The sequence below is a fragment of the Castor canadensis genome, chromosome 10 (genome assembly GCF_047511655.1).
Source record: "Castor canadensis chromosome 10, mCasCan1.hap1v2, whole genome shotgun sequence".
NCBI lineage: Eukaryota > Metazoa > Chordata > Mammalia > Rodentia > Castoridae > Castor > Castor canadensis.
Genome location: NC_133395.1, coordinates 75,573,127 through 75,585,600, shown reverse-complemented (window position 1 = coordinate 75,585,600; position 12,474 = coordinate 75,573,127). Strand labels below are relative to the sequence as shown.

The 12,474-nt window shown below is 41.7% G+C and overlaps 1 long non-coding RNA gene across 2 annotated transcripts; it reads right to left on the bottom strand.

The window, feature by feature from the left end:
• Nucleotides 1-853: 853 nt before the first annotated feature.
• LOC141411484 (uncharacterized) lies at nt 854-8,410 on the bottom strand. 2 transcript variants are annotated; one of them, XR_012436273.1, is made up of 6 exons: nt 8,246-8,410; nt 7,155-7,390; nt 6,201-6,358; nt 5,482-5,648; nt 3,799-3,988; nt 854-1,799 (listed from the first exon to the last, which is right to left on the bottom strand). It is a non-coding gene; the product is annotated as an uncharacterized lncRNA (long non-coding RNA). The 2 variants fall into 2 exon arrangements; XR_012436274.1 differs by lacking the exons at nt 854-1,799; nt 3,799-3,988 and adding an exon at nt 4,009-5,015.
• Nucleotides 8,411-12,474: the final 4,064 nt, after the last annotated feature.

Here is a 12,474-nt window from a genome sequence, read left to right as displayed (position 1 = left end):
AGCCACCACGGTCTTTCCTGGGTTACTACAGAGCTTCCTACTTGGCCTCCTAGGTTTTGACCTTGTCTTTCTGTTCTTAACAATAAATCCTTTAATCATGTCACTCTCAAAGTCAAACTCACCAGGAAGGACGTGGTCTGGGTACCCATCACCTCTCTGACCTCATCACGTCATATTCATTTGGCTTTACTCACCACCCTAGCCACTTGCTGTTCCTGCCTCAGGGCTTTTGCACTTATCTCCTCTGCCTACAGTGCTATTCATGTGGCTAAGCATTTGATTCCTCCCTGAGTTTCAGGTGCTTATTCAAACATCACTCTCCTAAGGCCTTATCTGGTTGCTTTATCTAAACTTCCCCTTATGCATCCAATGCCCCCTCTCTTTCTCTATCTTAACACTCATTTTTACCAAACATAAGATAGAGTTTGCTCATATATTTGTTGTCTGTCTTCACCAACTAGAATGTTAGATCCATGAGAATAGGGATTTTGTTTTCTATTGTCCTCAGCCCCTAGAATAGTACCTAGCATATAGCTGATAATGAATGAAGAATTCATTTCTTACTGTCATTATTAAGCCTGCTTCTAGAAATGCAGAGTAGAATAATAAAGATTGAAAAATCTGCTCTGACCGTATTTTACCTGCGTGACCTTGGGAAAGGAACTGAAGTCCTCTAAATTTAGTTCTTCACCTTTGAAATGGATACAATAAGGTACAAAAAGTATATAAAACTCTGAGCACAGACCCTGCAAACGACTCATTCAACACATTATCAGTCATTCTTAATAGGGATAAGCTACTGTCCCATCTCAGGGCAGGTCAGTCTCATCTGCTGCCTGCTGACCCCCAAACACCCACCCCATCTCCCTGACTCCTGTCTTCCTTAAACCCCTGCATTTTCTGCACACTAGGGCCAGAGTGGTTCTCCAAAACATAAGTACAATTAATAATAATACTATTAAGCTGTTTGGTAATTGACAAGTCAACTAATCATTGATAATCCAAACATTCTCTCCTCCCAAAAGGCAACAAGAAAACTGGCACAAAAATAATTGTCAAAATCAACTTTTCTAGAACTCTGTAAACTAACCAAAGGCTTATAGCAATCTGGGAAGCTTTTATTCAGTACAAATGGCTGGGTCTTGGTATGAAGGCTGAACTTTGTGGTATCTTATCTTGTCTATTCCCATCCCCTATCTCCCTCTTTGTGGGGGCATTGGAAATGACCCATGACAGTAAAGCCAGTAGCCTGACAGCCAAGAGGCAGCAAAATGGGGTTAAGGAACCCCCAAAGGCTCATACCCAGGGAACTGCCATTCCATGTCCTCTCCTGTAGTTCCCTGGTAGACCTAATGTGCAATACTATCTTTATTTGGCCTGACTTAGGGCTTATCCTAGGCAAAAAGCCCCCTGGATATATCCAGGGATATTTCTCTAAAACAATTGGAGGCAATTGATTAACTTTCTGACTGGATGATGCTCTGTGAATGTCTGAGTCCATGGACTTTTTTGGTCAAAAAGCTTAAAAGGAAAAATCTGAGGAATGAGAGGTCCACGGGGTCTTTCAAAAGCCTTTATTTTTCAAAGCATCTGGAAGGGCACGTGCGTGCCCAGGGTTATGCTACACGCATGCACAGAAAAACCCAGGGAGGCCCTAAACTCACCCCAGCTGACCCAGGGCTCTGCACACGCAGAAAGGGAGCAGTGTAAAGCAGAGTTGTCACGATGAAAGGCAGCTCTCACACGCACTCAGAGCATTCAAGGAAACTGTGTCCATCAGTTAAATGACACCAAGCTACCTAAACATGACAAAGAATGTAGGATTTACACAATTAGTTCAGAAAGGTCACTAAACAAAACAACAATAAATCCTGGGGACAGGGCAGAATGTGATTTCCAAAATTGCTATACTGTATTATTTTAAATGTCCAGTTTTCAATAAAAACATTATGAGACATGCAAAGAAAAAAGAAAGGATAGACTATAGTCAAAAAAAAAAAAAAGAGGCAAAAACAGTGAGATAGAAACTTTCCCTGAAGAAGCCCAGATATTGGACTTACTAGACAAAGACTTTCAATCTTTTAAGTATGTTCAGTTAAAGAACTGAAGGAAGGAAGTCATCTCTACAGAACCAAAGGAAACTGTGAGTGTGATATTTCACCAAATAAAGAATATCAACAAAGGGCTGGGCTGCAGCTTGGTAGTAAAAAGCATTTCCCTAGCATTCATGAGGCCCTGAGTTCAAATCCCTGTACTATCAAAAGAAACTATGTATATATAAAACAAAATACATTATCTATCAAGTGCATTAGTATATACTTAATGAGCATCTCAAAATGAGAAGAAAAGAGAGAAAAAGGGAAGGTTACTTCCCACATTTAATGAAAAACAATCTACACATTCAAGAAGGTCAAGAACTCAGGTAGCACTAACTCAGAGATCCCCACCTAGAACCATCATAACCAAACTGTTGGGAGACAAAGAGAACCTTAAAAGCATTAAGAGAGGGAGTGACTCTGATGGTTAATCAACTTGACTGGATTAAGTGATAGTTAGTTAGTGAAGCATTATTTCTGGGTATGTCTATGAGGATGTTTCTGGAAGAGACTGCTATTATAATCAATGGACTGAGTAGAAATCCACCCTCACCAATGTGGGTGAGCACCATCCAATCTATTGAGGGCCCAGTTAGAACAAAAACGTACACAAAGAGGATATTTGCTTCTTTTCTGGAGCCGGACAACCACCTTGAACATCAGAACAAGTTCTTGGACCTTTGGATACCAGGACTTGCACCAGCAGCCCCTAATTTCTCAGGCCTCCGACCTCAGACTGAGAGTTACAGTTCCCCTGATTTTCTAGCATTCAGGCTCAGAGTGAATTACGCCATGGGTTCTCTGGTTCTCCAGCTTGCAGACAGCTAAGACTTGCTGGCCTCCATAATCATGTGAGCCAATTCCTAATCTCAAATACTTGGAGATGAATGGAAACAAAACCACAACCTCATAAAGTTAAGGTTGCAGCTAAAGCAGTGTTTATAGGAAAATTCGTAGTTATAGAGACATATGTTTTTTAAAAAGAAAGACCTCAGATCAATAATCTAACATGCTACCTTAAGAAACTAGAAAAAGGAGAACACCAGAACCAAAATTAAGCAGAAGGAACTAATAAAGACTACAGGAAAAAAATTACTGAAATAGATAAAAGGAAAACAAGAGAGAAAATCAATGAAACAAACAAATTAAGCCAAAAGATCAATAAAATTGCAAAGCATTTCATTGGCTCCACCAAGAAAAAAGAGAGAAGTCTCAAATTACTTAAATTGAGTATGAAAAGGGGAATTAGCACTGGCTTTACAGAAAGAAAAAGAATTACAAAGAAATACTATAAACAACTCTATGTCAATAAATTAAATAAACTAGAGAAAATGGACAAATTTGTAGAAACACCACTGAAACTGATTCAAAAAGAAAGAGAAAGTCTGAATAGGTTTAATAACAAATAAAGATGTATTAATAATAAAAAAACCCAAAAACTTCCCACAAGATGACAGCCCATGACTGGCTGGCTTAACTGATGAATTCTACCAAACATTTAAAGAGTTAACATCAATTCTCCAGACTCTTCCAAAAACCAAAAGAGGAGGGAGCTCTTCTCAGCTCATTCTATCTCAGGAGCTGCCTTCAGAATACCCTTAGGACAGTCGTAATTCCTGACCATGGCTCCATGAAGGTCATGCATATTCACGCCATCCTCATGCAATGAGCCATTCAAGAACACACCACACTCCCTCCTCACCTCCCGGTGTTTTTGCCAGATCTTTCTCCTGCCTGGTGTGGCCTCTCCACCGCCTCTTCTCTTAACTAATTCCTCTTTCCAGTCTTAATTTTCCCTCCTTAGGAAAATGTCCTGGGCCTCTCCTGTGCCTGGTGTCTTTTCTGAGAGCAGCAGCAACAGCATCGGCCTATGTGCCTGTAATGCTTTAACTCTGGAGAAAAAACAAAACAAAACATTTATTTGTCTGCCTCTTCCCAGTCCCTGAAAACAGGAACTGTGAGTCCAATGGTGCATGAGCTTATTATTAGAGCTGAAGAAATGACCTCAGAAGAAAGTGAGACATTCCTAAACTGCTATAATTCCCAGAGCTAAACATTTTACCCCAGTACCAATGAGAACTCTCCCTTTATAGAGAATGAAAATGAAATTTTCTCTACACAAAAAAGACCTGCTCACAGAGTAAATTGCACAGAGCTACCCATTCCCATGTGTGATCTGTGTGTCCCCTTATCACCTCTCAGCGACACATCACACCTTCAGCAGCCTTGCCTAAGGCCTCCTGTTGGTGGTAGAATGCAAAGAGGCCTTAGACATTGCCTGTGCTTAAGGAGCGCAAGTGTCCAGTGAAGAGAAATGAGGTGGTAGGGAAAGGTAACATCACTTCCAGGAAACCACCAATTGGATCAAGGAAATGAGGACTACACTCACTGCGCCAGGGCACAGGGGCTGACCTCAAGGAGAACAAGAAGTTGCAGAAGTTCCAGCAGGAAGAAAAGGCTTGGAGGTGAGAACCACGAGCCTTGGGGATTATTGAGGAGGGGAATGGGAAAGGCAAATGAGACCAATTTGGAGGGTTTGAAATAGCAGGCCAATGAGTTTAATTTTTCCCCTATAGTCAGTTGGGTGCCATTAAGTATTTTGAGACAAGGAGAAAGTGCTATGCAAGCCAGGTAGCTTTCATTTTGATTAACCAGTCAGGGGTGTGCAGGGTGGCCTAGGGGGCAGAGGGAGGAAGCTCAGCAGTCCAGACACTAGGCAGCTTGGCCCTACCAGGAACGATACTTGTAGGAGGAAAAAGTAAGGTTGGGTAACTTGCTGTGTATGTAGTCCATTTGCTGCTGCTAATAGCACGATCCCACAGTCTGGGTAAGTTATGAAGAAAAGAAGTTTATCTTAGTTCACAGCTCTGGTCTGACGTGAAGAGACCACATCTGGTGATGGCCTTCTTCTAGCTGATTCTAAGGTGATAAAGGGCAAAAGACAGACAATGCATGTGTGTGGTGGTCTCCTTCTTCTTACAAAGCCACCAGGGTCTAATTTGGGGGCTCCACCCTGTTGACCTTATATGGTTGTTGAGCCACACCCTACAAGCTTTTTCTTCACTCCTTCCCTGAGGGCTGGGAAGTTTTCAAATCTTTTCATTGCCTCCCTACTAATTATACATTCCATCCTTACGTCATGCACTGGCATATAAAAGTAACCTAGATGTTTTGTGGATATCGTCCATCAGAAATCTCAGTGCACCACTTTTAAAGTCCATCTTTGATCAGGTTCTAGGGCATGCACACAGCTGGGCCAGATGTGACAGCAAGGCCTTTGCTTCAACTGCCAACAGAAGATCCCTCACTTGCATCTGACCACTACTAATCTAAGCTCTAAGACATCATGACTTTTCCCCATGCTGCTGTCTTCTATGATTCTTACCGGAATCACCGTAAGGCTCCATTTATAGGCATTTTTCTAGCCTATTCCTCCAAACGCTTTCAACCTCTGCCCATTACTGCGATACAAAGCTTCTTCCAGATTTTAGGGTGTTCGTGGTTAACAAAAGCCCCACTTGCTGATACCAACTTCCTCTCTTAGTTCATTTCCTGTTGTGAATAATACATAGTAATAGATAAGACTGGATACGTTATAAAGAAAAAGATGTTTATTTTGGCTCATAGCCCTGGTCCAAGGTCAAACGGCAACATCTGATGATGGCCTTCTTGACAGAGTCCCAAGGTGACTCAAGACATTACATGCAAAGGGCAGGGAGACCCTGCATGTGTATCCTGGTCTTCCCTTTTTTCTAAAGCCACCAAGACTTAATCATGGGGCTCTGCTCCAATGACCTTATCTAATTCAAGTACCTCTCAAAAGCCCAACCTTTAAACACCATAGTTGGATCAAATCTTCACCCTCTATAGTTCCTCACAGTGAGGATTACATTTCAACACATGGATCCTTGGGATCACACTCCAACTGTATCAAAACCATAGCACAGTGGTCCTGCAGCCTGGAAGTGGCAGGGAAGTTGGGGCAGAAACCCAGTGACCTCCCTCATCGTCATTCAGCACATCTGCATGGAGACCACCTGGATGAACCTTTAAAACACTAACAATAAAGATGGGTAAGGATTACATGCTACAACAGTCACTTACCAGCATTGCAGGAGTGGAATTTGTCCTCCAACCTTCTTACACAGTTGCTGAAAACCCTCTTTGGCCACACTGAATACTTTGTAGATGCTCATTGAATTGGAAAGTCCTCTGGGCACTGGGATAGTCACTAGAGCAGGTTGTTGCAGCCATATGCCCTCCTGAAACAGTTCAACAGGTTTCCATTTGGAGGCAGCACGATATCTGTGTTACCTTCAGTCATTTCTCAATGACAGGCAAAGGCAGGTAGGGCCCAAGTGACTATTTTAAAAAATGGCTCACCTGTGAATTGGCAACTCTTTGCTTGTGTTCCATAACTTAAAAACAGGGTGTCTACAGGGTGTCTGTGGGCACCCTGTAGCCATACAGGGTTTTTAAAGTTTTCTAAAGGTTCCTGCCTGACAGCTAAGTAGTGTGAGAATCCAGGCACCTCATAACCTTAGCATTCTGACCAGACTTCAAAATAAGCAGACTCAAAACAGCATTTCACAAGAAGAAACAATTCTATTAGGTCTTAAATTTTAAGAGCTTTTAACTGTGTCTTTTTTTTCCCCCTCTCGTAACTAATAGCACAGTTTGAGCATGAAAATAAACTGGGGAGGATGAACAGAGCTCTATTTGCTAATGTTTTTTCCTTTGCTCACTGTTGTGAAATGTAATTCTTTAATAAACGATATTTAATGCTCTCTGTTAAACTCCCTTAGGGCTCCGTGGAGCATGACAAATGGGAGGATAGTTACTTTTCAGTTCTCATTGAGAAGAGAAAACATTAATATATTAAATTTTGTATTTTAATCGAGTTTTTCTACATGGAGGCTTTACTTTTTTTTTTTTTTTTTTTTTTTAGAGTTTTCACTGATAAATCTGAGTTTCCCATTTTCCAACCCACTGTCGCCCTTTCCCTTTAAGAGGTCACCGAGGCTGGGTAGAGTCAGGCTTCAGGGTCAAGTCCATTACCAGGTGGTGGAGAGTCCCGTGCAGCCTCATGTGCTTGCTTCTGACTCTGGGGTCTGCAGTCAGCTGGCGCCCTGCGCAGTTCGGGGAGGCAGGTCACTGCTTGTAGATCAGATACTTCTCTCTTGGGACACATCAAGGATTGCAAGTTCCCTTCCTGTCTCAGTAACATGTCATGGAAAGTTCTGAGCTGTGGAACAGCCAGTCCTTTTATCTTCAAAGCTTGAGAGCTCTTGGATCTAGGAAGGAAATTGCTTATTTGGATTGAAAAACACAATTAGGTTTTAGGATAGTTAAATACAAGATTAACAAAAAAAAAAATTAAAGCCAAACAACTTTTAACCTAATAAGAAACCCACATGTTTACAAATCTGCTCTTCGCTCATTAATGCCACCTAAAAACCAGGCATCCTATGGTGGAGACAGCAACACCGAGGTCCAAAAAGAGTTGGGTGAGAGCAAACGAGAGTCTGCCAAACAGCAGAGTCTGGATGCCGATGGCCTCACTAGGAGTTTGAAAAAAACAGGTTAAGGAAACAGTTTGGAATAGGACTGTGAACCATGAGATACTAACAAGATGTGACAAAATTATCTTACGTGTCCACACATACCCAGGCACCCAGACACCTGCACACAAACTTGTACACACACAGTCACACACTCACCCTACAAACCTATCAGTGTTCCCAAAGGGTATGCCTACTGAGCCAAAAAGGATTTCACAAAGCACTATGGTCCTGCAGGACTGACTGATTATTAGATTAGACGAAGTGATTTAAAACATTATTTTTAGGTTATTAAATCACTAACTTTTTTGGGGGGAGGGTATTGGGTTTGAACTCAGGATCTTGAGCCACAACCTCAGCCCTTTTTGCTTTGCTTATTTTACTTATTTTTTAGGGTCTTGCTTCATGCCTGGGCCATCCTGGACTGTGATCCTCCTATTTATGCATCCTTGATAGCTAGGATGACAGGCGCACCCAGCTATTGGTTGCCATGGGTATGGTGAACTTTTTGCCTAGAGTAGCCTTGAACTGTGATCCTTCCAAGTGCCACCTCTTGAGTAGCTAGGATTATAGACAGGAGTCACTAACCTTTAATAGTCAAGGTTTCCAATCTTTGTAAGCTGCAGTTTCTTCATCCACGAAACAGGTTAACCAATTCCTTCTATGCAAGATTGCTGCTGAGGGTCAACAGGAAGCCTCAGCCCTGCACCTGGAACACAGAGCACACATGCACAGCACGGGTTGCCATGACTTCTGTTCTTACTTACAGTCAGGGTATGAAGACAAGGAATGTGAAGAAAATGAATGCCGTGGAGCTTTTAAAAGGAATGTTCTGGTGCTGGTGTAGCTTTTCTTTAAAATATTGCCCACATTATCATATCTTTTTAGGTTTTTTAAGATTACTGCTAAACATATGTATCTGTGTCCATGTGCAATAAAACCTGCATATATAGCTATTATTAGTTTTTATAAACATTTTGAAATTCCATGTTTAAAGAAAGGGATAACTTATGATAATTCATTTCGCAATAAGACAAAAGTCAGAGTGTGCAATTATCTCTAGAGAACCATTAGTAGGGACTGTCATCTACTTCCAAAGAAGGACATAAGCAAAGAAGTTTTTTTAAGTGTATAAAATACTCTCAATTTTTTAAAAAATATCAATTAGGAAGCAATGAACATTGAGGGAGAGTTGTGTCTAAAGACTTAAACCAGTACTAGCTTTTATGACTGAGCTAAATTTTTGTGACATTTAGCTAAGAGCCAGGGCAAAGCAAGAAACATAAAGTTGTATAGCTTTCGTGACTCAGTAACAGGAAGTCCATTGAATGCATAAGGACTCAGCTCTGAGAGGAAGCAATTATCTGTGAGTTTTCATGTAACAGTGATTTTATATGACTGTTTCTTGCACAGATCCTCTCTCAAAGTAAAGGATGTGATGGGTTTGTAGGATTTGGTGGGCTGTCTAGGGGTTGCTAATACAAGATAGCCTGGGCAAATAGCTTCTGATCAAGTTGGCATGACGCATTAGATGCCTACACGAGGCTGACCAGTGAGTGAGAGTGCGAAGTGAGTACAAATGAGTTGGTGGTGTCTTTGAGTGTCCCAGAGCTCCTGCTAAGGCTCACTAGCTTCCGGTCACATCTCCCTTTAAATATCTGGCTTGGTGCCTTCCTTGATGGCCTGAGAACTTGTGCTGCCGTCTTACTTTCTTAACATTCTCTAATGCAGCTTCCTAGATGGTGAGTCACAGAGCCTTTTTTCCTTTATTATTTGGTACTATTGGAGCCCAATTGGAAAGAAGTTGCTATTGTTATCCGATGTTGTCTGGGAATAGACTTTAATTTGGGAATACAGTCATCTCTCACAATCCTTTCAACTTGTGCTCTCCTTTGATTAGTATACAGATCTCACTCCATTCATGGGGCTAGAGGAGAGATGAATACTACCTGTCTTTTGGCTCCACTGTCCAGAAGAAATTGTAGAGTTTCACTTTGTGCAGTGTTTATTTAGAGATGATAGGCCATTTTTCATTTTGCAAAAATGAAATTACTTTATGAATTTGAGTATTATTTCTCACAGCACACCACTCTTGGACTCCAGTGTTGGGGTGGGATATGCACCTTCACCTCTATGAGACACTTATGAGGAAAGGAAGGTTAGGCCCTTAGGATCTTTCTGGAAACTTCTTTTCCTCATTCATGTGTTTATTCATCCAACCTGGGCCATAAAAAAAAAAAGTAGGATAACAATGGGTGGATTGCCTGACCTGCAGGTATTTTGAGGAGGAGATTGGAAGAAAGGCCCAAAGCTTCACTGGCCATAATAGTAGGAAGCAAATATGTGAGTTTCTATGAAAATTATATATTCTTGGCTGGATCATCTCATCTCCACCTAGGGTAGATTTGAAAAGAACCTGATATCCGGGCAAGGCTTTTCTTGGGAAATAGTTTCTTGGACATGTTCAAATGCTGAAGTGCACAGTTGGAACCCCAGGGCTTTGCCCATTAGGGAGAAGGCTAGAGAAGTCTCAACATGGCTTCTCTAAAACATTGGGTTTAGGGAGTTGGGAGCTTTTTGTTGGTTGGTTGATAGAATTTTGAGACAGGATCTCACTGTGTCATCTAGCTGACCTAGAACTCCTGGGATGGAGGGATCTTCCTGTCTCTGACTTCTAAATACCTGGACTTCAGGTGTGAGTCAACCACTCCTCTCTTTGAAATGCTGAGTTTTGAATGGCCACACTTATGACCTGCAAGATGAGCTTGTCATCAAATACTCCTCCAGAGAGTTAACCTGCTCACTAGGATTGATTATGCCCACCTGGGTGCTGAATAGAATTGTTGAAACCAGTAGTGTTTGGTAAAGTGGATATTGGAGATTAATGCTGAGTTGCACTTTCTGATTATAACTGAACAGCAGATTCAATTGCTCCTGACAACATCATGTCAGGAAAGGTAACTTGCCAGAGCACTCATGGTACCCTCTGCCTGTAATCCCAGCTACTTTAGAAGTGGAGATAGAAGAATCATGTTTCAAGGCCAGCCTAGACAAAAAATTAGTGAGACCTTATCTCAAAAAACAAGCTAGGTGTGATGGCACATGTCTGTGGTCCCAGCTACTCAGGAGGTGGAGGTAGAAGGATCTCAGTCCCAGGCCAGCCCAGGCAAAAGCACAAGGCCCTATCTGAAAAATAACTAAAGCAAAGAGGCTGAAGGTGTGGTTCAAGTGGTAGAGAAAGCTTGAGGCTCTGAGTTCAATCCCCAGTACTTGCCACACCACAACATATGCTCAGCTGAAGATGACATCACATTTTTTATAATGTCATCATACCAGAAGTTCAAAGGGTAAGATTATAACATCAACTCACATGTGCCACATGGAGTTGGAAATCTGCCTTCTCAGGAGCCCATCGTTACTTTCCTATGCTTAGAGGTGGTTCTTTCACAAATTGTCAAGAGGCACGCTGTACACCCTCACACAGGTCATTCTGGAGAGAGCTTCCATTTTTAGAGAATCATAGGTCTGTGGCTATTAATAAGTGGTAAGGTTATAATATTGCAAAAGTTCTTTAAGTGAACCTGAGTGTAGCAATAGCTCATTCTAGAATATTTATGCCTTAGCATACCTGATTTTCATGTAATATATCAAATTAAGGACTTTGCCTACAGTTTGAGGAAAGAGATGGCGCTGTTGACAACAGCATGGATATTTTCCAGAATTACTGTTGGACAAACTGCAAGTGTGCAAGCACTGGAGGAGACTTAAAGGCTGACCAACCCATTTGCCTACACTCAATAGGTGGGATAGTTTGATGGCTGAGAAATAATGAGTCACTACTAGACATTCCCAGATATACCATGGTTTTTCATGATGTCATGTCTTTGAAAAGGCTGTTGCAACTGACTAAAGGTTGTTTCCCACTCTGCCTACCAGTTATACTCAACTTTTACAACTCAACATAGTAATATTTTTCTCAGAAGCATCTCCTATTCCCTCTATATTAGTTTTTTTGTCACTGTGACCAAATACCTGGCAGACACAACTTAAGGGAGGAAGGATTTAATTTGGCTAACAGTTTCAGAGGGTTCAGTCCATGGTTGTCTGGCTCCATAGGCTTGGGTAGGACATAATGACAATGGGAGGGTTCGGAGAAGGAAGAGGCTGTTCACAGGAAGCTGAGACAATGAATTCAGGACAACACCAGGGCAAGATACAGCCTCCAAGGACACACCCTCAGTGACCTCCTTCTTTCAACTAGGCCCCACCTCCTACTTTTCACCACCTCCCAATAATGCCATCCTATTATAGATCCATCAAGGGATTAGTCTGCTTATCAGGTCAGAGCCCTCAAGATCTAAATGTCTCTGGAAACACCCTTCCAGAGATGTGCTTTACTAACTCCTAGACAATTCTCAATCCAATCAAAATAACAGTCAAGATTAACCATCATACCTTCCCAATCCCAGACAAGTGAGTGACTTTCTTTCTATGCAGCCATCGCAGTGATTCCAGACACCGATTACATAGCCCTGGTGACACTGGATTATATACTATCTCTTCAACCACGAGCTCCTGGGGGGCCCCTGCCCTCCTCCAGGTTTCACTCTTCTTTGCATTCCATTCATAATGCCTGGTACATTTAATAAATGCTTATTTCATTAATTAAATATAAATGTCTAAATAGCTAACTGATTACAATGGGTAATTATACACCTCTGCACACCTTCCAAGACAGTTCTCTGAAAATCCTACCTTGAGGGAAGGTGAAATCAGTTGAATCTGGTCTACTCTAGGGACAGCCAGTGTGGTGTAAT